This window comes from Pseudorca crassidens, chromosome 5 (genome assembly GCF_039906515.1).
Source record: "Pseudorca crassidens isolate mPseCra1 chromosome 5, mPseCra1.hap1, whole genome shotgun sequence".
Taxonomy (NCBI): domain Eukaryota; kingdom Metazoa; phylum Chordata; class Mammalia; order Artiodactyla; family Delphinidae; genus Pseudorca; species Pseudorca crassidens.
The window spans coordinates 139,816,225-139,842,154 of record NC_090300.1 but is presented as its reverse complement, the minus strand read 5'-3'; the positions used below and the strand labels follow the sequence as shown (position 1 = coordinate 139,842,154).

At 38.9% G+C, this 25,930-nt stretch overlaps 1 long non-coding RNA gene across 1 annotated transcript in view; it reads left to right on the top strand.

Annotated features, from left to right (window-relative positions):
• The first annotated feature begins 3,457 nt into the window (after positions 1-3,457).
• Positions 3,458-25,930, top strand: part of LOC137225430 (uncharacterized) — a 55,270-nt gene continuing 32,797 nt past the window's right edge. The window contains exon 1 of the long non-coding RNA XR_010943842.1: positions 3,458-6,146. This is a non-coding gene — a long non-coding RNA (uncharacterized lncRNA). The remainder of the gene's footprint in view (positions 6,147-25,930) is intronic.

Below are 25,930 nucleotides of genomic sequence, written 5' to 3'. Positions count from 1 at the left end.
CCAGTACAATAAAACTTCTTTGTCTCTCCTCATAGGCCAGAAATGTGGAAAACACCCTTTCTCACCATCTTCCATTAAGAGAAAAGAGAATTTGTGTTACTACTTGAAAAATCAACTGCTTAATCTTCGAATGAAATACCAGTCAGTAAAATTAATGGAGAGTGGGACAATTTCACTAGAAACACCCCACGGTGAGTGCTTTTGATTTATAGTTGGACGTATTAACCGTATAAATTATACCTAGAAGCAGCTCTTTACTAGATATATTTTATAGCTAAATTAATATAGTGACTTCCACATGTTACATTTAAAATTTTCCTTTCTTTAAAAACTATGGCAGTCGTGGTCTGAAACATGTCATCAGTCAGGACTTTTCTTTAATAAACAATTTGGAATCTTATAGATCTTTTTCCTTAATTTTGAAGAGACCATTAAGGATAGTGTTAAGATGGTGTGACACAACTCCCTGATTTTTTATGATGATGACTATATTTGGAGTATAAATCCTTTGTGAAAAAAATACAGGCAGGTTGCTATTAAACTCCTCACGAACTGGTTGGGTGAAGACAGAGTGGTAACTAGTAAACAAACCCTCTGCCTCTTTAAATTCCACAATCAGAACATAAGGTTCTTGAGGACAGGGGCAGATCAGGGTTTTTTTTAAAAAAATTACTATTAGAGCAACAATGACCAGCACCTAGTACATATATAGGAGGCCCTTGATTAAAATACTCTTACTTTGTCAATAAACCTTTCTTGAAAGTATGACACTATGCCAGGGCCTGGGGTTTCAAAATCGACAAAACAAGGACTTCTGTTTTTATGAAGCCAAAAGTTGAGTAGAGGAGATATCTATTATCTAAGGAAATATGCATAAGAATATTTATACACTGGAAAACAGGAGAGGAAAAGGTAAGTAGTCACCTGGAAGTGATATTTGAGTTGGGTCTTGAATATGTGCATAGATATTTATAAACAAACAGCAAAACCGTTGAGGTTTATTCACACTTTTCTGGCTTCCTCCCTTGAACCGGTTTGTTTTGTGAACCAAGAAACTTTGATGCTAATGAATTTCTCCATTTTATTCCAGTCACCCACATTTTAATGGCAGACTCCTTTTTTTTTTGTCATGAAAATAGCTGCATTCAGTAGTTTAAACTTTACCGGAATTAAAATGTTAGTGAAATAAGCACAGAGGTCTTCTTTGAACTTTCCATTGTTTGTAGCTTTTAAGTGGTCAATGCAGAGGAGTAATGTTAAGAAACATGAATGAGTCGGAACGCTGGTTAAAATGGATTGAAACATCATTTTATTCTGAGCTGTAAATTTCTTGTTGAAAAAAATTATTTTAACTGACCTTATTTCCTATGTATATATATCAAATGACACCTGAATCATGTTAAGGCCTTAACCTTTTCCCATTTCCTGTTGTAAAACTGCCTGAATCTGACATCTTTTTAAGTGGAGTTAAAACTGTTTTCACTTATGATGTCAGAATTCAGATAATGCCCAAATTGATGCTTAGCGATCTGTGTTTTAAACATCTCATTTTCTAAGATGTCTTCTCTTATTTTAAGGAAGAATAGAATTGCATGTTTGGGTCTCTCTAGAATTAAAACTAGTCACTGATTATAATATTCCCTGTCGAATATTTGAAGCCTATAGTCTAGGTGACACAAGAGGCAAATTCATTGTAAGCCTTCAGCCAGATACTGAGTCTCAATTCAAGAGCTGGGGCAGTACAGAGTGTAGATGGTGTTTATGCTCCAACACTGGGTGCTCAGGGCTCCCTACGGACTCGCTTCCCCACCATCCCCTAAATGACCTTGGCTCTAAGGGATAGGGTCTCCTCACTATTTTCCCAAACTATTTTCTCAAATACCTGCCATGGCTTGTGGCATATTCTTGTGTCCATTTATTAATTCTTCATTCAAACAATGATGATGAGCCCCTATTGTGTGTCAAGTACGCTCCTAGGCTAAAGCAGTGAAAATCAGATGGATTTCTGGCTTTCGAGGAAACAGAGGAAAGTAAACCAAGAAGAGACAAAGAAAATTTCAGGTTGCAATAAGTACAATGGAATAACAAGATAAAATAAAATAAAATAAAGTAAAATAAAATAAAATAAAATAAATATAGCAATGTATTGATAATAAAGAAAGGGGGCAGCCGGAGAGGGGTTTACTTTAGACCACATGGCCAGGGAAGGCTTGCCTGAGATGGTGATAAGGGAACCAGCAGGGTTCTGGGGAAGGAGAATTCTGGGTGGGGGGAATCATGGGAGCAAAAACCCTAAGGCTTGTAGAGGAAAAGGAAGAAGTCCAGTGCCACTGAAACCTGAAAAGAGAGGGACCAGTAATGCAAGGGGAGGTGGACGAGGGCCGGTTCTCATGAATAACTCTAATTTTATATATTTTAAAATAAGAGGTTTTATTATTGCTTAGTTCCGACAAGGTCAACTGATTAGGAGAATATTACCATTGTAAAGACAGGTTGTTATACTCAAGGATGCAAGCAGAAGGAACATGGCCCGACTTCTTGCCACAATGGACAAAAGAATGGGTGAGGCAGGGTAAACAGGTTTAAGATTGATTACTTTGAATAATTTCAGGAGGCTCTGGGGCATAGGAGCTGTCCTTAGGTGTTTGGAATGTGACCCTGGAGCGATTGGGGCAGGTGAATAGTGTCCTGATATGTGAAAGCCTGATAAAGAAGGAGTTAGGTGTGTGGGCTCTGGGTTGGTTTACATTTGAAAGGCACCCTCAGGGATGAGTTGTTTACTATCTTTGGGAATTAGCTAACCCTGTGGGGTGGGGCAGTCCCTCTAGGAGCAGCAAGACCTCCTAATGTCAAAGCATCAGAAAATAAGAGACACGGCTAATACATACAAAATGTATACCAGCGTATTGAAAAAGTTTATGAAACTAGCATAAGCTTGAGCAAACCTCACAGGAATGGGGATGAAAAATGACAATGCAAATGTACTCACGAACATAGATGCTAAAATCATAATAACATATCATTTGTGAATTATGAAAGTTTTGTTTCTTTCATAACAGTCTTTATGCATTTAGCTTATATTTCCTTGTACTTGCTAGAATTTCCACTAAAATTTTGATAGAAATTATAACATGCATTTGATTCTTGTTCCTGACTCCCAAGGAGAGTTTTTAACTTTCATCATAAAGTATATTTGCTATGAATTTTCTTTACAGGTTATGAAAGTCCCTTCGTATTCCTAGTTTGTTAAAGCTTTGTGGGTTTTTTTCACATAAATGAGCATTGAAATTTATCTAATCATTTTTTCTGCATCTATTGGAAGGACCATATGATGATTTCATGTTTAATCTGTTAATGCAGTTAATTATATGAATTTTCTAATATTAATCCAACTTTGCCTTCCTAGGATAAACCCAAATTTACCATAATGTATTTTCCATTTCTATACATTACTAAATTTAGTTTGCAAATAGTTTGTTCAGGATTTTGTACCTGATAAGTGAATTTGATGTATAATTTCTTTATTTTGTAATGCCCTTGAACATTTTGATATCATGATTAAGCTGGACTTTTTCTGTTCACTGAAAGGTTTTGTGTATGATGGATGTCATTTCTTCCTTACATATTTAAAAGAGATCACAGGTGCAGCCATCTGGACCTAGAATTTTCTTTGTGGAAATATTTTTATTTACAGATTCAATTTCTTAGATAAATATAGAGCTATTCATATTTTCTCTTTCTTTTTGTGTCAGCTTTGGTAAGACGTGATTGTCAAGGAATGTGTTCATTTCATATAAATTGTCAAGCTTACTGTCATAAAGTTTCTCATATCTTTTAACCATATTTTTAATGTCTGTTTCTTGAAGGATGAGATGAATGTTCCAGATAAACCACATGCAAAGTCCTGGTGGTAAAAGAAGTACAGCATTTGGGGAAAGCAAATCTATCATATAAATCTAAACACAGCACCACAGTGGGTATTTTGAGATATTTTTAATAATTAGGAAAGAATAATGACAAAAATCATGGTCTTTGCCTGAAAAGAATTTGTAGTCAGCTTACATTGAGACATGGCTTATATACATTCACATTTCAAGAGGGCACATATGAGACTGTACGTATGTATGTCAAGTGCTTTGCAGTGGATTTCAGATTGCGTACAAAAGTGCCAAAGGAAATGCCAAATAAGGGGGAAATGAGTTAATATTTTTAGGTTGTTTAGAATATGATCACCTATGTTTTATGCATGTTTAGGTCAAATATATCCTTTGTAAAATATAAGCAATGTCTGCCTCTCCTAAGAAAATTTGATTTAAACTTGTACCCAGAAGCCTGTATGTGCATGCCACTCCTTGGTGTGTTTTCTTTTGGCCAGTGGGCACCTGGATCTCTTTTTATTTTTTCAAAACATTTTTTCTTCCTCTCTGAAACACTAAGCTAATAGTTTAGTAATGTAATAAAACTCAACACAATTTTCACCTGCATCTTTGGCATAAATCAATTAAATTAGGCACAAATAGTGGTGTTTTAGAGATGAAAAAGAATTACCCAGTAGTGCTGATATGTGGGTACTGGTAATCTAATGAATAACATACATTTCCTTTCAGCTTACTAGCTGAAAGGAAATGATTTATTTTACAGAAATAAGTTAGCCTCAGTGTCCTGAGCATTGAATCTCATGTCTGGATCTTACATCTAGAATTAAAATAGAAAATTTAACATTTTTTTAACTTATAAATTTTTTTTTTATAATCATAGAAAGCTAGGCATCACAGCCTCTAAAGTATGGAAAGGTGCAAGAGTATTTCTGAACTTTTCTTACCTTACAAAGATCGTCAGGACGGTGTCCCCCTTGCTGTTTTCTTTTTTTGTTTTTTGTTTTTTGGGGTATTTTTGGGAAGAGCCTTGTGTTGTCAGAGATAAGCAAAGCAAAGTTGTTGATTAGAGTATGGAGAAGTTCTCTTTGGGAAGTACACTCTGTTTTATAAGTAAGGCTGGTCAGATAGAAATTAGAAGGAAGGCAAGTCATTTCTTTTCTTTTTGACTCTGCATCATTGGTCTGTGTCCTGGGTGCCATCATTAGTGGCCTTCCTTGGCCCTCAAAGTGCTGAGGGATAATAACAATGAACATGGAATAAATAATCATTCAAAGATGAAAGCAAATAAAAACAATTTAATACAAATGCTAGATGAATTTACTGCTCAGAGATCCTCACTAAAATAACTCTTAATGAATGTACTTGGGGAAAAGAAAATTGAACCCAATAGGAAGGTGTGGACTCCTAGAGAGGCCTGTAGATGGGGCTGGAAGAAGTATAGAAAGATCTTTAAGGGACGTCCCATCTGGCATTTCATCTTGATCTTTATAACAATGGCTATTGGGAGCATTTAAGCATGGAGAGACAGCTCCACTACCTGCTGAATAGTGGTTGGAAGGCAGCAAGATAGGAAGCAAAAAGATGGGTTAAGAGGATGTAGAGGATTTTCATACAGGAAGTGATGAGGACATCCACCAGGTAGTGGAAATGGGTTTTAGCACTGTGGAAACAGAAAAGAAGGACCTACAAGTATGTCAGGGTGACTGGATATGAGCCATGAAGCTATGACAGTAGTTAAGGATGACTCAAGTCTTCCCCTTAAGTTGTTGGTGGTGCCATTGGCTGGGGGAAAGAAGGGTTTGTAGGAAGCAGTTTGGGTTTGAATACTGAGAGGCTTACAAGGCATCTAAGTGGAGATGGGCCTCTTCAAACCCCAATATTGTGGTGTTATTACATGTTTTAGAATTTTTTCAATCTGATGGTTTTATGATATTCTCTCTCTGTCTCTCTCTTCCTCCCCCAACCATTAAATTGTATTCCTCTGATTGCTAGTGAAGCCCAGAACTTTTCATTGGTTTATTAATCATTCTGGTTTACTCTTCTGTCAGCTGCCTGTGAGCTGTCTTTAGCAGATGTAATAGTTTGCTTACCCAACCAACATTTCCCTCCTTTCTTTCTTATTAAAAGTGTCCTGATTTGGTTGAGGTGTGAGGTGGCAATGTCCCAAGAAATGAGGGCAGGTGTTCCCTAAGCTCCTACAGATAAGCAATGATTGGTCATCTGTCCCATTTCTGGCCAATAGGACCTACAGGAAAATCTCCTTTGCAGGTATTTGTGCTGTCTTTTCCAGTATTTGGCTTATAGATTTCACTCTGTTTATGGTGTCATACAAAGGTTTTTAATTTTAATGTAGCAAAAAATGTATCATTCCTTCTTTCCTTGTCATCTTTTGTCTTGGTTTAGAAGTGATTCTCTATCCTGAGGTTCTAAAACTATTCTCTATTTTTTCTTCCATAAATGTTAAGTTAAAAAAATCTTTAGATTTTAAATACATCTGGAATTTATTTTTGAATCTGGCATGAGGCAAAGATGTTTTTACGAATGTGTAGTCAGTCAGCCCAGAACATTTTTTGAATAGTTCATTCTTTCTTTCTGGTTTATATTAGCACCTCTCTCATATATGAAGTGCACATGGATATGTTGGTCTGTTGTAAATTTCCCTAATCTGTTCATTTGGTCTATTTTTCTACCACTATTTCTTTTCTCTAATAAGTTGTAAGCTCTCTTGAACTTTTTTTTACGTAAATAATTCTTTAGTCTACAAATAATGACAATTTTATTTCTTCATTTCCAATGCTTATATCGATTATTTCTTTTTCGTGCCTTATTGTGCTGGCTAGGATTGCTGGTACAATTTTAAATAAAAGCAGTGAGAGTAGGCATTGTTTCTTGTTCCTGACTTGTTTTGGTTCTTTTAAGGGAATGTTATTAATTCTTCACCATTGTGTATGATTTATGTTGATTCCATTGATCAAGTTAAAGGGGTTCCTTCCATCCCTAACTTGTTTAGGGTATTTGTTTTGTTATCCAGAAAGGTATTGAATTTTACTTTTGTGTTTTTCTGAATATTTTGATAATCATATAGCTTTTCTCCTGTAATATGTTGTGAATTATATTTGTAGATTTTGTAATGTTAATCTAATCTGTAGTCCTGTGATAAGCCATACATGGCCATGATGTAATTATTTAATAGCCTGCTGGATTTAGGTTACCAATGTTTTATTTAGAATTCTTGCATTAATGATCATAAGATGGATTGACCTATAGCACTTTTTTCTTTTAATGTCCTTGTCCAGTTTTGGTGCCTAGGTTATACCAGCCTCATAAATTTAAGTGGGGAGCCCTCCCTGGAATCATTTGTATAAAAGAGGACAGTTTGTGGAATATACCTGCAAAATCATCTAGCTCTTCACAGTCTGTCTTTAGCATTAAGGACCCTCCAGGCAAAGGGACCCACTTTATTGTTAGCTCAGTCTTCTGTCCTCAAGCTCTGGACTGGGCTACGTGGAGTCCACCTCCCTCCTTTTACTTCATCTTGAGAGACTCTTGGCTTTGACCTCCATTTTCCTCACACGGGACTAATAAAATAGCAGGAATTTCAAGAAATGAAGCAACTATATTAGGGAGAGACACAAAAAGAAGTGTGTGGAAGTAAGAACTTTTAGTATCTTTTCTCTTCCCATGCTAGTGGGGAAAATGGAGGCTCCTACCATAGTTAAGAATGTGTAGATAACATGCTGGATAAAACCTTGTCTTAATTTCTCCCTAGGTTTCTATTTTTCAGGGAATTTGGATAAATTCCATTTTGCAGGCCCTTTGGAAAAAATCTAAGTCACATGTTTATTTTTTAGCTTAAAAAAATATGTGTCTGATTTTGAGCCCTTCAAGGACATTTTTCTTCTTTGAATCCACCCCTGAGCACAATGCCTGGTGTATCACAGGTGCTCAGTAAGGAACTGTCTGTTTGAAGATGTTTGTTCTTCTACAAATAACTTATAAAATCAGTGTCAAAATCAGGCCAGACAACGACTATTATATCTTCAGGGAAGGAAGCTCATTTTATTTCTGCTTGAAACTAAAAGCCCTCAAACCAATAAAATGATGGAAAATGGAAGCTTTTTAGGACATCATTAATTCCTACTATTTGATCACTTACATGGGTATGTTGATTTCCAATATTAAAATGGTCTTTTAAAAAAATATTTTGCTTGCATTCACTGCCTGCATTTCTTATCTTGGCCTTTTGGTGTCATTCTTAGATTAATCTGAAAAACATATTAAGTAAGGGTGAAATTATTTCCCTAGCTTTGGATCTTTCTGGTCTCTGATTTGAACTGAAGGTTATCATACTTATAGTGCAGTTTACTAATATAACCTTTTCAATGTTATCTTAACGGTATGTTTTATAACTGACACACAACTGTAGAAGTTTAAGTACAATACAGAGAACCAGTAATAGTAAAGTAAGCCTTTATTTTTATGGCTAGTCTAGAAAGAGCTTTTTCTGAAATTACTATACTGAAGTTACTAAAGTTAGCTACATATGTTACTAAAATATGTATGCTACATATATAATTCTAACATAATTCTAATGTTTATCATTACATAATAATGTAACAATATGATGTTACATTATAATTTATATATGTAATATACAATATATACGTATTTAGTTAAAGCAAACCAGAGTTCTTAAGCTATGACAAGTCCTGATTCATTCTCAGTGATCTGTAAAATAAAGCTTACTGTTCTCCATGGAGCTGCAGAGAGCTGATGAACTTGACAACAGTTCCTCTTTCTCTTCTGTACATGGGGATACTCATACCCTTTTATCCACCTGTGAATGAATATGAAAACCCTTTGGACTTCAAACTTATTGCTAATCCCAGTGTTAGCCACATGCTTTTCCTTCCCTCCCAACCTGCAAATGCCTCAATAACTTTTCTTCTTTTCACCATTAATTGTACTTTTTTTCTCCATTGTCATTTTAATGCATACGCTTAAGGAGATTGACTTTTGTATGGTGTAACAAATAAGTGAACAAACCAACAAAATATATATTGACCCACAGTTCCACAAGCAAGAAGCAAAAGTGATGAATTCATTGTGTTTGACTGTTACACTTGGAATTCCCAATATTCTGTCTTTTAAGTCTCCTAGGAAGGAGCTGTACTTGTCTCCTGGATCTTTGAACAACTTCACTATTTGAGAGAATGAGTGTACTCACTCTGTAGCCTCTAGTATATCTGCCAGCAGCTGAGGGCTTTGGGTGGCTCAACCTTCAAGTTTGGTGACCAGAGAAACCCTGGAGATCTATTTCTCAAAATATTCAACTTTCATTAGGATCCTGTCTGAACAATATAGCAAAATAAATTTTTTAAAATACATTTTCTCAGAAAATGATTATTCTAATTTAGACCAAGTTCAAATTTAGACCAAATTCAAATTCAGTCCTGCAGTTGGTCATATTCTATGGTGTGAGATCAATGGGGTCTGAGAGCTCCACCATACTTTCAAGCTAGCATGTTGGCCTAACACAGCTTCATGGATGCTGGCAGAAGGTATGAGACCCCTATATCAGAGACAAATGACTTCATTACATATGGCGCAGCAAGCAGTGTGAGCATCACTGTGTTGGTTCTCCTTGTCCCCTTATACTATGGGTATAGTGCAGATGGGCCTAGATTTTGTTTATGCAATCAGTGGGTTGAAACCTTGTACTTAAGGAACCCAAATCTTACATAATGAGCAGCAAGCATTCTAACCCTTTGTTCCAGAAGAAGATATTATGTCTATCTTCCAAGGCTGTTTGCTATACAAACATTCATGACAAGGTACTCCAGAACAAAGAGTGGTCAATGCCTTGTTTGCAAGATTTGTCTTTGAGAGACAGAGTAGAATGTGCTTTCAGAGCTGTCCCACCCTACAGGGGAGACAGTTGACTATTTATCCTCTAATTCCCATTTGTTATGGGCTGAGAGCTGATCCAGGGGCATTAATTCTCTACCACTTCCGGTCTTCCTTACACTGTGAGAGAGAAATCCATGGTGGAGGAGGTGAGTTGCAGGTATGGATCATGGTATGGACAGTGAGTGTCTCGGGACTCTGGTGTGACATTGATAGCCTCTGTCACACTCCCCAGTTTTAGTCCTTCCTCCTCCCAATATTACTCATATATATTATTTTCCCTTTCAATCCATGCCTGATCTGTTAGTTCTGCTAGAAACACTCATAGGCCTTAAGTGGCTGGTGGTGGTATTTTCAGTTAGACTTTTCTCAAGTCATTCCTCTTAACCAGTCTACTACTCAACAGTGTACCTGTTAGAGAGTGGGCTGGGGAAAGGAGCAGAAGCAGAATTCAAAGAGGTCAATTTAGCTACTTATTAAATCTTTGGAAATATGGAGAGGAAAAGGTGGGAGCTAATTGCTCAAATATGTGTTTTAAAATTACTGTGTCTTTTGTTCCTGATCTCTATGACCCCAGCCTTGGAAAAGCAAGAGTTGGTCCTTAATCAAAGAGTGTGTCAAGGATTATTTTAAGAACAAATTGAGGAAATGTAAGCACAAGTCTTTCATCACCTTTTCACCACGATTAGATTTATTTGCACTCTGTTGACGGCCCCCTTCTCTTTCAAGGTCTCCAACTGCTTTAGAATCAAGGGTGAAAAATGAAACCTAGTTCCTGCTTTTAAGAAAATGAGAGAACGCACATGCCATATTGACAGGTGCGTTTCCTGGGAGCTTAAAAGTATTGAGGAGTTTTAGAAAAGAGCTATATGACCCTGGCCAATGAGAAATCCACTAACTCAGAATCAGGGATAAATTTAAAATGCTGGTGAAATGCATTGATACATTAGGGCTAGAAGTAGAGGAAGGGTTTGCCAAGCAAATTAAAAGTACAAACAAGGGAAATATATAGTTTTTATAAGGCTGAAGGCCAACAAATGTTTCTAAACACTTGTAAACCCTCTTTGAAATTGAACGCTTCTTTGAAACAATGAATGTTCTAATTCCTAATGTTTCTTTAAAAATCTGTTATTAAAAATTCTCTAAGACAGTATGCTCTTTCCTTTCCTTGGGGGCCCTGTCATCCTTGTTGCCATATGAACTTGAAATTAAGCTGAATTTTGTGAAAATGTTTCTCTACTTCAGACTTTTTCAAAACTTTCCACCCAATTAGGGAAAATTAATGAGGTTTACTGTACTTTGTGTTGATATTTAGTCACTGGCAGACAGATGGGACTTTGTTCCTCCCAAGTTAGTGTTTGAAAGCAAGGAGTTGTTTTCTTAACTTTCCCAAAGATTAGGAAAACACTATTCTAGAAAGATTGTTTCTTATTATTCTAAGCATCTACCACGTTCCACCTTTCAGCTTGCTTTCTTCATACTTTCCTGAAGGGTTCCAAGTCTTGCACTCTATCGTTTATTCTCTCACAGTATGGCCTTCCTTCCATATCCACGGATCCTGCATCCATGGATTCGACCAACCACAGATCAAAAATATTACCAAAACATTCCAGAAAGTTCCCCAAAGCAAAACTTGAATTTGCTGTGTGCTGGCAACTATTTACCTACCAATTACACTGTATCTACAAGTATTGACATAGCATTTACATTGTATTAAGTATTATAAGGAATCTAGAAATGACTTAAAGTGTACAGGAGATGTGCGTAGGTTATACGCAAATACTATACCATTTCCTATGTGAATTTTGGTATTCTTGGGGGTTCTGGAACCCCCATGGATACAGAGGGACAACTGTACTTATACAATCATTACAGATCATAGCAAATGATGATAAATGAAACTTGAGATTTCAGTACAAACTCGTGATCATCAGGATGAAGAAATAGAGATCTGTAGAGGTAAACAGAGTCATCTAAGTTTTGCTGCTTATTTCAGGCAGATCCAGAATAAGAACCCTTGAATCCCTTACCCCTAGTCTGGACCTTTTCCCCAGCATGGTCCACTCCCTGAGAGAAAGAGGAAGGGATGGGAAGACAGAGGGAGAGGGAGAGGGTGAGAGAGAGAATGAGGGGCTGGGTAAAGGTTGTATCAGTATTTACTGTACTATTCTTGAAACTTTTCTCTAGGTCTGAAATGTTTTTTCAAAATAAAAATTTTAAAAAATATAAAAGTCTTAGTCATATTTTAAAAGTTTGACATAGTGCAAAGTCCCTGAAGACATATTTATCAAATAAAGCAGATGTTTACTTTCAATTAAGGTTCAGAGAGGAGAAAGACTTTTCTCCTGTGATATTTTCTCTTTTTAAAAACTATTCTTAAAATCTTTATTTTGAGTCACAGATAATTATTCATGAATATTATGTGTGTGATTCTTCTCCCTTATGAAATTCTGAGCCAGCAAAATTGACATTATGCATTTCATTCTGATGAGATATTAAGAATTTTTAAATGGACTTTTCTTGAAAGATTCATGGCCTAAATGGTGCTAAATAACTAAAAATTCAATACAGTCACTAATAGATATTTTACTTAATGCTATGAAGGCTAGCATACCAAACAATTGTACACAGATTATAATTGCAATATAATCTAATTTCTGTATTCTATGTTTCTTTAAATTTCTATAAATGTTTCTTGATTTTAGAATGTTATGTAACACATTCTCTTAATAGTTGTATCATGATATCTTCCCCTCTCCACATTAATTTAACTATTAGTACATTCTTTTTTTAAAAAATGTATTTATTTTATTTATTTATTTTTGGCTGCGTTGGGTCTTTTTGGCCACGTGCGGGCTTTCTCTAGTTGCGGTGAGCAGTGGCTACTCTTTGTTGCAGCACGTGGGCTTCTCATTGTAGCTCCTCTTGCTGTGGAGCATGGGCTCTAGAGTGCAGTCTCAGTAGTTGTGTCACAGGGGCTTAGTTGCTCCATGGCATGTGGGATCTTCCCAGACCACGGCTCGAACCCATGCCCCTGTATTGGCAGGCAGATTCTTAACCACTGCGCCACCAGGGAAGCCCTATTAGTACACTCTTAATAATTATTTTAACATAAAATATGCATTTTTAATGTCATAATTAATCTTTATAGCAGGTACTCTTGAAAAAATAAATATTCATTTATCCTTAAACTGGCTGATGGAATTTTAACATATAAAGCCTGTAAGGAAATTTTTTCTTCTCCTACCTATATTAAGTAAATTGTCAGATATTGAATCCAAATCCAAACAGCATGGTGTATGAGTCAGGGTTCTTCTGAGAAACAGAACCAATAAAATATATATAGATATATACAAAGACTTTTATTGGGAGAGACTGAGGCATACAATCATAGAGGGTGGGAAGTCCCACCGCCTGCTGTCTGCAAGCTGGAGGCCCAGAAAGGCTAGAGGTATGGTTACAAACCCAACGGCCTGAGAACTAGGGGAACCAATGGTGTAAGTCCCGGAGACTAAAGCCCTGAGAACCAGGAAAAGAGAAGATAAATGTCTCAGCTCAAGCAGAGGGCAAATTCACCCTTCTTCTGCCTTTTGTTCTATTCAAGCCCTCAGTGGATTGTATGATGCCCACTGGAAGAGAGACATAGTGTGCTTTACTTAGGCTACTGATTGAGGTGGTAATGTCTTCTGGAAACACCCTCACAGATGCACCCAGAAATAATGGTTTGCCAGCTATTTGGGCATCCCATAGCCCAGTCAAGGTGACATGTAAAATTAAGCATCACACGTGGCATGTTGATATCATTGATGTTGTAACACTGGTTAGATAGGATGCAAATGACTACACTCCCAGGTTTATGGATCATAGACAAGATTAGAGATGCCAGAAATGATACTGCAGTCATACAGCTATTTGGACCTCAAATGGCTGAAAAGATTTTTCTTGAATATCAAGGCCAAAGCCCAACCTTGATGCATTCTTAACAGAGATATGTAAACTTAAGCTGAGTCACACTGACCTCTTCATGGAAACTATTAGGAACCATACAAGCCATTAGAAAATACAGTGAAAAATATCACACTCGGAATTGCAGCAAAATATAAATTATCTAGGAATAAACTTTTTAAGACCTGTTTAATGCTTATGGGAAAAAAACCCCTAGAAAAGCCTCATTAAGGAACATTAAAAAAATTAAGACTCATGAATAGAGGACATAGCTTGTCACTGGTTAAGGAGACTCAGTATTATTCAGTAGTCTAAAGATGTCAATCCTTTAAAAATTAAATCAAGCTTCTTCCCCCTCCCCCCCTCACCACCCCGGCCCCAGGAACTTGAATATTAATACTAACGTTCAACTGGAAAAATAAGTATCTAAGAATAGTCCTGAAAATTCTTTAAAAATGGGATTGGGGGAGAGTATTTGGAGGGTAAGACTATCTCTACTAAATATTGAAATTTTTTATAGCATAACCTACAATATCTATATAGTTGGCACTGGAATAAGAACAGACATGTCAATTGAACAGAATACTCCAGAAATAGCTCATAATTTATGGGGAGCACAAATACACAAAACCCTAAGTACATTAAGGCAACATTTTATCAGCAGAATAAGATAATTCAATAAATTACATTTGCTCAATTTACTACCCATTTGGTTAAAAATATCCCACTCCTAAATAGCAAACAAATTTCAGATGAACTAAAGATTTGACCACAAAACCATTTTATTACTAAAGAATTTTAAATCTCTATCCCTATCTATATCCATTCTTAAGAGGGAAGAGGAATTTATAAACATGATACAATAATCAGAGGTAAATAATGGGAAAGACTGACGAATTTACTTAAAAGTTGAAAACTTCTGCATGAAAAACATACTATAAGACAAATGGTGAGCTAGCAAAAGCATTTTCAAATATATAGGACAAAAGGTAAATGTCATTGCTATGTAAAATATTTACAAATCAATTTATAATAAAAGAGCAAGCAATCCACAGAGGAAAAGAAGTGGTAACTGCCTGGTAAACAAAAACTATTCAACATTTCTCAATATTAGGAATCTCAAATTAAAACAAGATGCCAGTTTTTCTCATTTATCAGACAGTCAACAACAAAAGCATATTTGAAATTGCCCCGTGATGATGCTTGTATACACACTGGCTTGATGGGAATACAATGGAGGATCCTCTCTGCCGGGCCACAGTGAACATTCCTTTTGGAATTTAGGAATGTGTCCTGCATCCATGTTCTCCTGGGTACATAAAGTGGTGTGTTGAAAGATGTTCATTATAGCATTTTTAATGATAGCAAACAGTTGAAATATCTTAAGTGTCCACAGGTGGTATTTTGTTTAAGTAAATCACGATAAATCCAGACAGTGAGGTAGGCTACAAGTCCTGGTCTTGGAGAGACTGCTCAACTAATGCTGTTAAGTGGAGTCCCATGTAAGACAACATGTACTATATGATCTCGTAGATGGAAGGGTCCAAAAACCTATTTTTGGTGATTATTTCTGGGGCCTGGAGTGGGTTGGGAGATCTGGTTTTATTTCTGTATCAGTTGGATTTCAATTGCAGATGATAGGAGTGACTCTAGTTGTGTTAAGCAGAGATTGTTTTAGTAGTTATTTCTTAATAAATGCTGGAGAGGGTGTGGAGAAAAGGGAACCCTCTTGCACTGTTGGTGGGAATGTAAGTTGGTGCAGCCACTGCGGAAAACAGTTGGAGGTTCTTCAAAAAACGAAAAATAGAGTTACCATATAATCCAGCAACCCACTCCTGGACATATATCCAGAGGAAAATCTAATTCGAAAAGATACGTGCACCCCAATGTTCACTGCAGCACTATTTACAATAGCCAAAACATAGAAGCTTCCTAAGTGTCCTTTGACAGATGAATGGATAAAGAAGATGTGGTATATATATATATATATATATATATATATATATATTTATACACACACACACACACACACACACACACACACACAAAATGGAATATTACTTGGGCATAAAAAGAATGAAATAATGCCATTTGCAGCAACATGGATAGACCTAGAGATTATTATACTAAGTGAAATAAGCCAGAGAAAGACAAATACCATGTGATTTCACTTATATGTGGAATCTAAAATATGATAAAATGAACTTATTTACAAAATAGAAACACACACACAGACATAGAAAACAAACAAACTTTTGTTTACCAGAAGTGAAAGGTGGGGGAGGGATAAATTAGGAGTTTGGGATGAGCAGTCATACACTACTATATATAAAATAAATAAACAATGAGGTCCTACTGTATAGCACAGGGACCTACATTCAATACCCTGCAATAAACCATAATGGAAAAGAATATAAAAAAGAAGAAAAAGTCATATATATAAGACTGAATCTCGGTGCTTTGTGACCACCTAGAGGGGTGGGATAGGGAGGGTGGGAGGGAGACGCAAGAGGGAGGAGATATGGGGATATATGTATATTTATAGCTGATTCACTTTGTTATACAGCAGAAACTAACACACCATTGTGAAGCAATTATACTCCAATAAAGACGTTAAAAAAAAAAGACTGAATCACTTTGTTGTACACCAGAAACTAACAAAACATTGTAAATCAACTATATTTCAATTTAAAAAAAATTAAAAATTAAAAAAATTAGTTATTTCTTCTATAACCCAGTATTTGTGTTCCTTAAAAACTTTGTGTTATTAAAAAAAAAAACCCACAACTTTGTGTTCTTCAAAATTAATAATTACAGAATATATAGGTTCCGTGCAGATCACTCAAAACTTAGTCATTTTGCATCTAGGGCACCAGCAAAAACAATGATTTGAACCTCAGAGGGCACTTGGACAGGTGACTGAACATGTCCGGAGTTAGCCTTGGGATGTTTAAAATGAATAAAGACGAATGAAAATGCTGGCTTTTGGGCTGAGAAAATGCAGATGGAAACTCCAAACCTGGAAGGAAGAGCAACCTATTCTGTGCAAAGCTTTGCAAGGCTGGGGGCATCTCTTCTTGGGGGAGGGAGCCGCGGGTGCAGGCAAACCTCTTTAATTTTCTTAGGGTAGAGTTGAGAAGCATTCTGTTGTGGAGCTGAAGGTTTTTCTTTTCCTGTTCCTCTTGCTCAGAAAAAAACTGTGTATGAATCAAGACAATTGTCATGTTACTGTCACATCATCCCCTGACTCCCAGTCCTACATGAGCTATTTTGGAGTCTTAGGAAGAGGCCTTGTGGCAGAACAGACTGTACATGGAGTGAGGGGCTTACAGAATTGTCAGAGGGCTGGAGGAGGGGCTCTAGGGTGGTCATCTGGAGGACTCCAAGAACAAGTTGGGGCACTGGCCCTCTAGGCGAGCCACTACCTGGTACTGGAGGGGACTAAGAGACCACCAGTGGAACTGCTGAGTTAAAACATGCACTGTCAACGCATCTGAAAAATAAGGAGTTGTGTGTGAATGTGTTGTGGATATGTGATGAAGCAAAATTAACATGTGAACAACGGTAGGATCTAGATGGTGGCTATATGGGTGTTCACTCTACAATACTTTCAACTATTATGTATCCTTGAAAAGGTTCATAATTAACCAAAACAAAACAAACTAACAAAAAAAAGACATGTTTTTCTCTTTCTGACTTACTCTGTATGACAGACTCTAGGTCCCATCCACATCTCTACAAATGGCCCAATTTCATTTCTTTTTATGGCTGAGTAATATTCCATTATATATGTGGAATCTAGAAAACTGGTACAGATGAACCTATCTGCAGGGTAGGAATAGAAATGCAGACATAGAGAATGGACGTGTGGACACAGGGCAGGAAGGGGAGGGTGGGATGAATTGGGAGATTAGGTTTGGCATAAATACACTACCATGTATAAAATGGCTAGCTAGTGGGAACCTACTGTATAGTACAGGGAACTCAGCTCCGTGCTCTGTGATGACCTAGATGGGTGGGATGGCGGAGGGAGGTCCAGAAGGGAGGGGATATATGCATACATATAGTTGATACACTTCACTGTACAGCAGAAACTAACACAACATTGTAAAGCAATTATACTCCAATTAAAAAACAAAAACAGGGCTTCCCTGGTGGTGCAGTGGTTGAGAGTCCGCCTGCCGAGGCAGGGGACATGGGTTCGTGCCCCGGTCCATTTGCAGCAAGTGTGCTTTTAATTTGAAGAAGCTTAGTTTGACTCCTTGATTCAAGAAAATCTGAGAATCATGGTTCTTAGCTTCCAGGTGTCTACAGTTTAGGGTTGAACAGAAGAAAATCATACTGAGTGAAGTAGGTCAGACAGAGAAAGACAAATATATGATATCCCTTGTATGTGGAATCTAAAAAAATGGTACAGATGAACCTATTTACAAAACAGAAATAGAGTCACAGATGTAGAAAACAAACTTATGGTTACCAGGGGGAAAGGGAGGGAGGGATAAATTGGGAGATTGGGATTGACATATACACACTACTATGTGTAAAATAGATAACTAGGGCTTCCCTGGTGGTGCAGTGGTGGAGAGTCCGCCTGCCGATGCAGGGGACGTGGGTTCGTGCCCCAGTCCGGGAAGATCCCACATGCTGCGGAGCGGCTGGGCCCGTGAGCCATGGCCGCTGAGCCTGCGCGTCCGGAGCCTGTGCTCCGCAACGGGAGAGGCCACAATACAGTATGTTCTCATTAGTTGTCTATAACACAACATTTTAAATCAACTGTACTCCAATAAAAATTTAAAAAAATAAAATAAAGTATATACTTTAGGAGATATGTATCTATATGAATATATTAAGTGCTTGCTAGTAAAATAAAGATATTGCAAAGCATAAGGAAAAAAGAAGGAAAGTGGCTGTAATTGATGCTGATGTAATGGATTCTCTTTATCCACTGCAACATCATACTGTTTTGTGTTGTTTTCTCTTTTTCATGAGTTTTATAAATGAGGTATGATTTATGTACATTAAAGTGCACAGTTTGATGAGTTTTGATAAATGTATATAGTTGCATAGTTACCACACCAGTCACAATATAGAACATATCCATGACCTCAGAAAGTTCTTTTGTGCCACCCCTAGGGGCACTGCTCTGATTTCCAACCTGATAACTTAATTTTGCCTGTTCTCTACCCCAGATAAATGAGGAAAAGAAAAAGTCCCGCTAAAATAATTTGTCCAAGAACAGTGATAAAAACATTATTCATAACAGCCCCAAACTGGAAACATCCTAAATGTCCATCAACAGGAAAATAAACAAACTATGGTATATTTGTGCAATGAAATACCACTCATTAATAAAAACAAATGAATTATTGCATTAATAAAAAGGAATGAACTATTGCTACACACAACATGGATGAAGCTCAAACACAAATTAAGTTTCTAATGATTAAAAGAAGTTTCAGCACATTTTAATTCTGGGACAAGTTTCACTTTTGCTTTATGCATTTCTGTAGTGGTTATTATAATAATTACATATTAATATTAAAAATTTAAAAATAAAATGCAGTAAGTCTTGTGATTAAAGTTAGTAGCTTTTGTTGTAATATTATACAATTAAATTTTTTTTTTAATAATTTTTTTTTTTTTTTTTTTAGAGTACGCAGGCCCCTCACTGTTGTTGTGGCCTCTCCCGTTGCGGAGCACAGGCTCCGGACGCGCAGGCTCAGCGGCCATGGCCCACGGGCCCAGCCGCTCCGCGGCACGCGGGACCCTCCCGGACCGGGGCACGAACCCGCGTCCCCTGCATCAGCAGGCAGACTCTCAACCACTGCGCCACCAGGGAAGCCCAAAATTAAATATTTTAATTATATTTATAGCTCAAATATAAAATATAAGTTATTTATATTTTAACTATAAAGTAAAATAATGGATCTCTGATGTATTTGGAAGTGGAGGGGATCAAAACATGTCACCCCAAAATATGCTGCTTTGGCATATTGATTATTTTGAGCTGCCAGCAACTGAGAAACTGCTCTCTATCCTCACCCTTTCTGCCTAAAAGCAGGACATAAATTTCCCATGAGAAAGGTGCCCTCCTGGTACCAGGAAGAAGAGAACGTTCTTATCCTGGGGGATAGGAAGTTGACACCAAGATGAGTCAACTCATCATAAGCACAAACCTTACTGAAACAACCCTCATCTTCCATTAATTTCCCTCATGTATTTCCTGGCCACTTTCCCACAATGTTTCATCCCTAGAAGCCCAAATCCCTTTCCTTCGCCTTGCCACTTCTCCACAAATTTATCATCTTTTGTTAAGTTGTTTATAAGCTCCTGAGTCTAACAAGTTCTTTGGAGTTTTTGCTTCTTATCCGTGAAGCCCTCTGTGTCACATAAGCAATGTTAACGTCATATAAACTTTGTATGCTTTTCTTTTGTGAATCTGACTGCTGTTAGTTTAATCTGCATGTCCCAGTCAGAAAACATAAGAGGGTAGAGGAAGAGTTTTTCCTCCCCTCCAGAGGCAAAGAACTCCAAGTCACTAACTGCTCTTCTAGGTGACTGATAACTAGAACCATATACAGAATAGGTGACTCATTGACTTCCTGAACACACTCAAATTTCCTTTTCAGACTAAGTCAACATTGCATTTTTTTTTTTTCGGTACACGGGCCTCTCACTGCTGTGGCCTCTCCCGTTGCGAAACACAGGCTCCAGACACACAGGTTCAGCAGCCATGGCTCACGGGCCCAGCCGCTCCGCGGCATGTGGGATCTTCCTGGACTGGGGCATGAACCCGTGTCCCCTGCATCGGCAGGCGGACTCTCAACCACTGCGTCACCAGGGAGGCCCAACATTGCATTTTGATTTGACTTCATAACTCTATCGGTTGGGGTGCGTCTGGAGCAATAGGAAACTTACTAACAGAGGTTTTGAGCATAACAACTCGTATTTACGTTACAAAAACTCTGGAAGTAGGTGGTCCCAGGGTAGGTTTGATGGCATAACAATGACTCCAAATCCTGAACTTGTTTTCTTTTTCATTCTGACACCCTTACAGTGAGAGCAATGCCCCTCACCTTCCACTCATGCTCGCAAGACGGCTGCCACTGCTCCAACCACTGGGTCCTCACGCATCTGACAGTGTTGTGGCTGTCAGGTGTTGTGACAGGAGGAGCTGGCGCAAAAGGGCTTTCTCCTCTGCAAGTCTTATTTGTCAGGGAAGAAAGAATCTTTTCTGGAAATCCAGAAGAGATTTCTTACATCTCTTTGGTCGGAACAAGGTCAAGTGGCAACCACCAATCACTGGCTAAATCGATTGGGATTGTCACCATTCAGTTACACCAACTAAATCATCCAGAGTGACACATTGGTGCCCGAACAAAATCAGGGTCTGTAGGCTAGGAAGTGGCTGCCTGGGACATTCCCAATGTCTGTGTAGATCAATAATTATAGGTTATTTCAGTAATGCCCTGCCTCACCAATGCATAGAGTATGGACCTTTTTTTCCTGAGGACATGGTAGAGCAGAGGAAAAGGCAAGTTCTGGTTTAAATCACACAAGCTCTGTGTCTTTGAGCAAGTGACCGCTTTCCTGAGAGTCAGTTTTCTTATCTGTAAAGTGGGAATGATAATAATCCTTGACATGTAGGCGTTGGTGAGGAACAACAGAAATAGCACATGGAAAACACTTGGCGTCTAGCACATGATCTGTGCTTAATAAATAGTAGGTATCGTGACTCTCAGAAAGAGGAGCTTGGGCTGAAACCACGGCTTGTATCAACAAGTCAGTTTGTACATTTCTGTAGTCATTCCCTTGAGAGACCTAGAGGATACATATCTGAAGTCCTCATGGAGCTGCTGTGAGGAGTACATGAGGTTCAGGTAAGCCCATAGTTGGTCCTCGATGAGTTCTACTTGGAGTCCAGTTGGGAATCAGGTTCATTTCCTGACAGTTATGTGAACTTGGTCACCTCTATGCTGAGATCGGGCACCCCTCCCCTCCCCTCTCTGATGAACCCGGCATGGGTCCGCCCTTATCTGCCTGTGTGCTGCTCTGTGAGTGTTTGCAGAAAATTGGTGAAGGTCTGGCCTTGCAGGCTGCGATCTGTGAAGGGCAGAGTAAACCAAGGGGATGGCAGGCAAGGGATTAATGCTGGAATCTTCCAAAGCCACAGGATGCTTTCTTCACAAGATTTCGAACCTTAATTCTGGATTTTTGGATTCCTCCCTTTTTTATAACTTGGACTCTGACATCACTAAGCAGGCAGAGCCTTAGGAAACCGTACAAGGACTTGGACCTTTGTGATTTTCTGCTACAGTTTCATCCATCAGGAAAGGAGCTGATGACTGAATATGGTTCTGTGCATTCATCCACTGCTTCTGAGTGTGCACGACGCCTTCACTGATGCTCTCACACTGGAGCCTGTACAAGAGAGATGGGTCTTGTTTCTCCCTTTCTGTAAATGAGCAAAAAGCAGCCTCACAGAGGTTAAACGATTTAGCCAAAGTTATCTATTTAGTACTTCATTAGGAGTTGGGATTTGAAATCTGATCTGAGGGTCCCTGATATCCTCGGGAGACAGTAGTTTGACTATTATGAACAAGGAACATCTTTCACTTTTTTTCTTTTGGGTTTCTGTAAAGTTTTCTCTATTATACAGAACCAAAGAATGAGAACAAACCCCACCCCCCTTACAACATTATCCAGGCTTCCAATTTATAGGGCAAAAGATTATCCTCAAGTCGTTCCACAGAAAAACCACCATTGGTATGGCATAGAGAACTTCCCGATGTAGGAGACTTCTGAAGCCTGAAAGTTAAAAACCAAAGGTTAATTCACACCACCTCTGTGAATCAAGTGAATATTTATTTTCACGATTAATAAATGGCAGAGGGGTTAAAACATCGTTTTTGTTATGTTTTGTTTTTTCTTCATCTAAAATCTTCTAAAGATGATTCTAGGGCAGTCTCTGGGGAACCGAGGAGAACACACACCTCCAGTTTCTCAACAGCTCACTTAGAGGAGGCTTCTGAGATTCAGGTCTAAACACGCTCCGTTCGTCATCCACGGCCGGTGCTCCAGGAATGCAAACATCCTTATTAGGTGGAGTTGGTAGATGGCCTACGATGTCCGCTGCCCTCACAAACGGCTTAGAGGGTCCTACTCAACCAGTGGTGGCCTGCCCAGAGTCATCCCCCATGACAGCCCCCTTCAGTCCCCATCTTGCTCAGACCCTGTGTCCTTACCCAGCACCTCTCATAGCATCTGCCTCTAGCCTCCTGGCCCGGCAACGTCTGGGCTAAAGGCCAACTATGGTCCCCTCTTTGAATGCTGAGGGCACTCTCCCTCTAACCGTTTACTGTGAGTACTTGTGCATCAGTCTGGCACAGCTGAATACACACCCTGGGGGGCTAGAGGTGTGTTCTGTTCACTGTGGGTCCCCAGCGCCCTGGCCCAGCAGGCCCCCAGCACTCATCGAACAGATGCAGGAACCACTGTGGAGTGAGCTCTGCCTCTCAGTGCACGGCTGATACCTCACTCAACAGGTGCACCCCAGGTGAGTCATTTTGGATCGCCCTCCGCCCCTTCTCTTCCCCAGGCTCTAACAAATAGAACTTGAACCAGATTCAACATGGTAGTAAGAGCTGCATTCCTGTTTTCCCCTCTTTATTGAAGACACCTGGCCAACAGATGGTTCACACCTGGATACCTGGGAACCAGGCAGTTGCAGCCTCCCCACTGGAGGGCCCTGTCCAGGGGGTGCTTTCTAGGCAGAGTCAGGGTTTACTGGAGAGTTGGGTCCTTCTCTTAGTCCACGAGGCAGTCCTGAAAAGGGACAAGAAAATGCCACGGGCCGGGCCCTGGCACAGTACCTACACCCAAAAGAGCGCCTGATCCTCCGGGGAAAGCAGAATCAGCCATGCTGAGTGATTGGAAATACAGACCTGATCAGTTCCACCTGTTAAAGACTGAGCAGTTCCTCTCCTGGAGTACACAGCACTTGCCGAGAGAAAGAGGAGATGCCCCTTAATTCTGACACGTACAGTCCCAGGCCAGGACACATGGTGTCTGGAGGAAGCCCAGGCGGGGTTTCTGCCTGCTCCGTGGGGCAGCCCAGCTGCACAGGTGCAGCCTTCTGATGCATCGATGCCTGGACAGGACTCTGGAGCCGCCACCTAATCTCCCCGCCCCTCCTCTGCATCCCGACCCGGCACCCTCCCACAGTCTTCTACTCCCCCCTTACCACGCTGCACGGAACATTTCTGTTTATGTGCCCATTTCCCAAAATATTAGCGCACTTGTGCCATACAGTATGTGCCAGGCATTATTTGAACCTTGTCACACATATTAGCTCATTTAATCTTCACAAGAACCCAGTGAGATCGAGATCCCTGTAGCCCCATTGAATAGTTGGGGGCAAGGGCTCCATGATTCACTCTTTTGTCCCCAGCCCGGGACCAGGTTGCGTAGAGAAGCTCTCGGGACATAGAGTTGAGTGATTGAGCGGATGAAGGAATGAGCTGTGTTTACTGGCCATTTAGAGAAAAGAAATACATCATGTCTACTCAGCACTTTCCTACTTTCCTTCCTTCTCGTCATCACTTCTCTGTCTTATCCTATTATTTTCCCAATCCTCCCTCCACCACCTCAAAGACAAAGATTTAAGCCAACTGAAGTAAAGTATCCATTAAAAACAAAGTCTCTTAATTGGCTAAAGTTACATTTTTCTGTTTGCTCTCTGCGGTTTGTGAAAGAATGAGGTTGGTGTTACGGTCTGTTTGGAAAATGCCCTTTGAGAACAGGGACAGTTAATGACTGTTTCCCACTGAGTCCAACAGACAGTGCCAAGTACCCCGCAGGCACAGAGAAAATATTAATTGATGTTGATTTCCTTACTTATTATTTAAATATGCTCAATGGCCCCTGAGAAGCTTTCAAAAAGTTAACATGTTACCCAAAATACATGGCTTATCCAGGGAGTACTTTACTCTTTACTCACTGAGAGTTCAGTATCTCTGTTTTCGAAGCCTATTCATTTTGCAAATTTGATGAATTTGCACAGGAAGAAGTGGAATAATATTTGGTGATAAAATGGTCGGAAATACTCCTGATTTCTACTAAAAGTCAACTGAATACTAAGTTGCCTGTGCATGACAAGCACACGTGGATCCCCATGGGTTGGAAAATTTAATTACGTCTTTATACTGATGTTGTGTGTCATAAAAAAAATTGTTAAAAGTTGAAATATGACAAGCTTAATTGTTTTCCCTATTTCCCCACTTCTAGAGCACCTCGGCGGCATAAGCCTAAAAAGTTAGGCCGTTTGACATTCTTGGTGCTCAAGTTGTTGGGAAATAATTTTATTTCAAACCCAAATCGCAGACAGCTTTTCGTTCTGAAACAGGAAACATTTAAGAGTTATCAGTGTCACGTACTGTTGAGAGATTCCAGAATATATTAGGCAGATGAGTATTTAAAGTGGTATGAATAAGATTTCTCTTGTCATCACTTATGTAGATTAAGGTTTGGAGTTTCTCTGTGGATTTCTGACAAGCCATCAACAACCATGAAGGATGATTTTCCTTCGCTGATTTTACTAATAAGTTGTCAGCTGATTAGCACTGAGGGCTGGTCAGATTTGGGCTGTGTGTGGTTTGCGATCATGCAGGACAGGACTGCAAAGGGATTTTGATGCTGTCATTAGCGTATGATTACATTAAACAGTAAAATAAGACAGAATGCAGTTCACTATCCATTTCTTGAACACTTGAGCAGATGTGTCTTGAAATGTGGAAGGTTTCAGATTTTGGACCATACTTTAACAGGCATATCACACATCGTATAAGAGCCCTAGCAAGGTTTGCAGCATCAGTCCATAATCTAAACTGTTAACTATGTCTTTAATCAAATATATTAATATTCTCGTCAGTGGGAGAGGGACTATGCATAGCGACCTGTCACTTCAAGGCAGGTTTTGTCCCAAATGAGTTAGCACCAGAATTTCAGTTTCCAGAAATGTTCGGACCTTGAAATTGTCCTAAGGGACTGTTGATGAGCATAATTAAGGTCCAAGACGTTCATGCTGCCAAAGGAACATCAAATCCAATAACCACAGCCTCTTAGATAAAATGCCACACAATTCCATCCTAGGAAGGACTTTGTATTTTTAGATGCCACTTGCTGAAATATCTGGAATCTCT